This window comes from Neoarius graeffei, chromosome 16, assembly GCF_027579695.1.
Source record: "Neoarius graeffei isolate fNeoGra1 chromosome 16, fNeoGra1.pri, whole genome shotgun sequence".
In the NCBI taxonomy this organism is placed as follows: Eukaryota; Metazoa; Chordata; class Actinopteri; order Siluriformes; family Ariidae; genus Neoarius; species Neoarius graeffei.
The window spans coordinates 18,541,265-18,547,264 of record NC_083584.1 but is presented as its reverse complement, the minus strand read 5'-3'; positions in this window follow the sequence as shown (position 1 = coordinate 18,547,264).

Genomic DNA, 6,000 nt, shown 5'->3' with positions numbered 1-6,000 from the left:
GACTTAGGACTGATTTCGTGCAAGAGAATGCACATTCACCTGCCCATATGTCATGTTCAGGAACAAACTAACATCAATGGCGCTAAAATGCCTGGAGAGAACGTCCCTAGGATTGTCTGCTTTGCTTATACAGACTTCTTGTGCAGTGGGAAAAAATGCACTGCTATGTGTTCCATATGCAGAAGAACTATCGAGGAGATGATGGGGACAACCTCGAACTTCAATCGTCATTTGGCAAGACTCCACCCAGAGAAGTAAGTGACATGCTATGTTCATTGCTCTGTTGATAGTGGGGCTTGCTTGCTGAGCGATGAACTAGCTAGTGTTAACCCTCTCTCATGTTATTTGCCTTGCTGGTAGTGGGCGGGGCTTGCTGAGCAATGAACAAGCTTTTTATCTGTAGCCTATTAACTAAAATGCAGCAGTCAAACAGTAACATTAGTCCAGCACAGTAGCAGAGATGGTTTCACATAAAGGCAGCAACAGCCACTGTCAAATGGTGCGATTAGAGTTTTGTTCTCGGACTCGACTCAAAATTTTCTTTAATGACTTGGACTTGAACACTGGGGACTCGAGGCTGGACTTGGACTCGAGGTTTAGTGACTCGACTACAACACTGTTTCTCACAGTCAGATAGCCAAATCACATCTGAGAGTAGAGGCAAATGCATAAACTAAAGTTTTGTTACTGTTGTACTTTCCACCAACAAGCTCCAATTGTTGGTGGCACCAACAGTAGACCCCTTGTGCATGACGTCAAGCATCACGTGATAATTTCACTTGGGGGTCAAACAGACACAATCTTTCCTGTAAGCAAGGTGTAATCTGTCTTCAATGTGGCTCATTTTTGCACTGTTTTTGATTGTTCAAATTGAGAAACAAATAAAAGGTATTACTGTCTGTCTGCTATCAAGAAAAATGTGAACAAAGAGAAGCAAATACTTCAAGAACAATGAAGAATATGACGAGAGGAGCTAAACCTGAAAACTCCAGAGAAATTTTCAATTGTATTTAAAATGTATTTGAAGAGTTTGGTTCCAAAACACGATAAACGGCAAATTTGAAAAATTGAAACTCCCGCTACCAAACCATCAGCAATTATCATATCTTACTCATACCATATTCAGTTGTCACCAAAACATGATATCTGCCATTGATTTACACACTGCATTACGGCCTTTCATTCCAAAACGCAACTAGCACCATCACCGATTTTTCTCAAAACCAGACCTATCCATTTGGCCAATCAGAGGCCGCCATTGGTGTGAAGTCTTTTAAGATGGCTGTGCCCATGAAGTAGGAAATCACTTTGTCATTTCTCGCATTTATTGGACAATTTCATGCTGAATTATGAATAATTTCGATAAAATAATCTAAAAAAATAAAAATAATCTATAAAATAAAATAATCTGTCATGAAAGAACACAGTTGAATGCACTTTAAATAGAAAGGGATATGTAGCATTTTGGAGAAAAATGCCGTGGCGTGGATATGTAGCGACTTGACAAAAAAATAATTCCTTGGTTCAGTTAAAAGCTGTTAATTAGTTTTGGATTTCATTTTTGAAGTTTATCATCATTAAGGAGTTAGTCAATACATTTTAAAACAAGATACAGTGGCTTTCCTTTTATCACTTCCTGTAATCAGAAAAAAAGATTTTTCTTGAAACAATGGACTTGTTTTGGAGCCAAACTCTTCATTTAAAAAATAAATAAATAAAGTCAGAAGTGAGTATGGAAGAGTTTACTTAAGAATCTCATTTTACTTTTTCTGTTCGTATTTGAGTTAGCTTCTTCATGAAAGTGTTTGATTTTCTTACAGATGAACCAACTTCCGGGCGGCACGGTGGTGTAGTGGTTAGCGCTGTCGCCTCACAGCAAGAAGGTCCGGGTTCGAGCCCCGTGGCCGGCGAGGGCCTTTCTGTGTGGAGTTTGCATGTTCTCCCCGTGTCCGCATGGGTTTCCTCTGGGTGCTCCGGTTTCCCCCACAGTCCAAAGACATGCAGGTTAGGTTAACTGGTGACTCTAAATTGACTGTAGGTGTGAATGTGAGTGTGAATGGTTGTCTGTGTCTATGTGTCAGCCCTGTGATGACCTGGCGACTTGTCCAGGGTGTACCCCGCCTTTCGCCCGTAGTCAGCTGAGATAGGCTCCAGCTTGCCTGAGACCCTGTAGAAGGATAAAGCGGCTAGAGATAATGAGATGAGATGAGATGAACCAACTTCCTTATTCGACACGGAAAACCCAGATTGGGCACTAAGCAAACAACTCAGACATAACTTGGTAAAAAACCCAACAAGGAGTGACATGCGTGATATCATCCTGAAAGAAAAGAGCAGAGAGAGCTGGAGCTTTGCTTCTGTTATCAGAGGAACCCAGTTCTGTGCAAAATATCACCATGGAGCCAGGGTGCAGTAATGAACCTATAGTTCTAACATTATCAAATGGAAACAAATGGTCGCCTCACAGCAAGAAGGTCCTGGGTTTGAGCCCAGCAGCCGGTGAGGGTCATATGGTGGTGCTGCTCTGCAGCTGACACGTGTGCGGGAGCTTTGTTTGTCCGTGTTTGGTTTTTTTTTGTTTGTCCGATGCGGTACTAAGTGTTGTGCATTAAAGTGTGCTTGTTTGCACTTTATAAATTAGAACGCTATATTTCGCACGAACATCTTGGAGTGGCAGTATTGGGGAGAGGTTTCATTCATTCATTCATTCAAATGTGTAAATTAATTAAGAAAAAACATCGTGCTGCTTTTTTTCTTACTGATGGAAAGCAGGTCTGATTCCTGTAATTCACAGAGTTCTTTCTGTGTTTGACTATAATCAAGTGAATAACAGCTTCCTGGAGAAAGATTGAGGAATTTTATTCTGGTCACGGTTCAAGGATTCAGTGCATACAAGCTGCATTCTTTCCTTTGATGTCCAAATCATCTCAGTAATAAGAGTTGGACATGCAACTACCAGATGCACACTTACACACAGCAAATACAATAGGCTCTAGTTGGACAGTTGCATGACTTGAGTTATTTTTGCTTCTTTATTCTATTCAACTCAGTTCAATTATTTATTTGGTACTTAATACAATATTAATACATAGCAGTTTTAGAGCGTCTTCCTAACAGGGAGCTTGTGTGTAAATATACATGGCATTATGAAAGAAATAATTGTATAAAAAAGTGTCACAGTGGTGCATTGGGTAGCATTGCCAGCTCATAGGCTCAGAGTCGATGGTTCGATCACAAGCTTGTATTATTGTCAAAAAATAAACTTGCTATTGGCAATGCTAAACTCTCCGAGGTGTGTGAATGTGTGCATGGATTGACTGGAGTCCCACTCAGGGTAGCCAAAACTGGTGCAGTGGTTAGCACTGTCGCATCACAGCAAGAAGGTTCCAGAGCCTTTCTGTGTGGAGTTTGTATGTTCTACCCGTGTGGGTTTCCTCCTACAGCTCAAAGACATGCAGAGTTGCATACTTAGTGCTGGTCCCAAGCCCGGATAGATTGGGGAGGGTTGTGTCAGGAAGTACATCTAGGGTAAAAACCTATGCCAAATCAAATACACGGAAGATCCACTGTGGCAACCCTTAAGGGATCCTCCAGCGGATTTAATTTCAAACTTATTTTATATCCATGTCTGTTTTTTGAAGTCGCAGCAGAGCCGTAAACTTTTCGTTGATCTATTCAGTAGTTCACCGAGTTGTTCATCTTCAGTAAGTGCTTTAAACTTGTCAGGGTCACAGTCGATCTGAAACCTTCTCCAGGAACACGGGGCACAAGCACGGGCGCAGATAGAGGGGGGGACGGGGGGATTCGTCCCACCCAGATTTAAATTCACCTCGTTCGGTCCCCCCCCACTTATAGGGAGGAAAAAACGTCTATGCTGTCTTTCTTTGCATAAGGCAAACCTCACGGAAAAATCAAAAGACTACCATTCGGTTTATTGAGGTGCACAGCAGTGTATACATAGTTGCAACTGCGCAGACTGCACAGGTTGCGAGCTCGAGCTTGGTTGCTATGGTTACAAGTTTGACAGGCATATCGGGGACAGCGCCTCCTAGTTCAGGACCCCAACACGGCATGATGAAGGGTGCCAAAAGGCAGAAAACGATTGCATCGTTTTTTCAAAAAAAAAACAACTGTAAGTAAACTGTGCCTTACTTTATCATATCACCTTGCAATTTTTTGATAGTCTGTTCAAAGTAATGTCGTAGTGAAAGTAAAATCGTACGGAGTAGAGATGCCTTTCTGGTAGTCTCCTTCTTTCGGTGGTAGCCTGTAGATACAGTGCTCAGAAGGCAGTTTTAATGTTTAATCTGGCGTTCCCTGCCATAATTTCAGCGAGCATATTGTTTCATAAGGAAACTTTGCGAAGAGTTGTTGACTGACTGCCGCTCACGCAACACACAGGCATAGTTAGAAAGTCAGGATGCACTGGTTTACACTTTACACACACACGCTTAGCCCAGCCTCTCGCTATGTTTAACAGTTGGAACTTAGCGGTTTTAAAACTAGTTTTGCAATTTCTGTGCGTGATGATAATGTGTAAACTTTGGATTTCCATAGGCTATGTTAAAATGTTATCATTGTCCTGGCCTGCAGGTAGTTCCTGGTGATGGCAGTGAGGGAGGTGAAATAACATGTATACACACTACCGTTCAAAAGTTTGGGATCACCCAGACAATTTTGCGTTTTCCATGAAAAGTCACACTTTTATTTACCACCATAAGGTGTAAAATGAATAGAAAATATAGTCAAGACATTTTTCTGGCCATTTTGAGCATTTAATCGACCCCACAAATGTGATGCTCCAGAAACTCAATCTGCTCAAAGGAAGGTCAGTTTTATAGCTTCTCTAAAGAGCTCAACTGTTTTCAGCTGTGCTAACATGATTGTACAAGGGTTTTCTAATCATCCATTAGCCTTCTGAGGCAATGAGCAAACACATTGTACCATTAGAACACTGGAGTGATAGTTGCTGGAAATGGGCCTCTATACACCTATGGAGATATTGCACCAAAAACCAGACATTTGCAGCTAGAATAGTCATTTACCACATTAGCAATGTATAGAGTGGATTTCTGATTAGTTTAAAGTCATCTTCATTGAAAAGAACAGTGCTTTTCTTTCAAAAATAAGGACATTTCAAAGTGACCCCAAACTTTTGAACGGTAGTGTGTGTGTATATATATATATATATATATATATATATATATATATATATATATATATATATATATACACACACACACAAAATGGAATCATTTGCTGACAGCTCAGTCCCCCCCAGTTCAAAAATCCTATCTGCGCCCCTGGGCACAAGGATGTATCTGGATTTCCTAAAGACATCAGTTCAGGAAACAGTTTCTGGCCAAGTCTCATTAATCATACAGCAGATAACTGCACTTGAATACAATAGACTCAAAGTTAAAAATTCTCCTGAAATCACAAATCGGTGCTGTTTGGCTTTACAGCATACAGCTGTGGAAGAGTCTTGACTCATTATGTTTCTAATCAGCATCACCCAGATGAGGATGGGTTTTCTTTTGAGTCTCCAGGGTTTTTTTTTCCCCTCTTGTTGTCTCAGAGTTTTTCTTGCTGCTGTCACATTTGGCTACTAGTTTCTTCTTCCTCTTCCTTTGGCTGCTCCCGTTACACACACACACACACACACACACACACACACACACACACACACACACACACACACACACACACACACACATTTAAAGTCATTAATTCTGGAAAGTTGCTTTGTGATAATGTCTATTGTTAAAAGCAGGGGCGATTCTAGCATCTGATCTTTGGGGGTGCTTAGCCCCCAGAGCTGACAGAGGCACCTGGCTTGAACGACAGTGTTTCCATGTTTATTCCGCATTTAGACTAGACTTAACTAGACAAGAAGACTAGACTAGACAAGACTAGACTTATGCAATGTTTTAACAGAAGCTGACCCAATAAACTATGATATCTACACATTTACAACCACTGACACAAATATTTACGTGA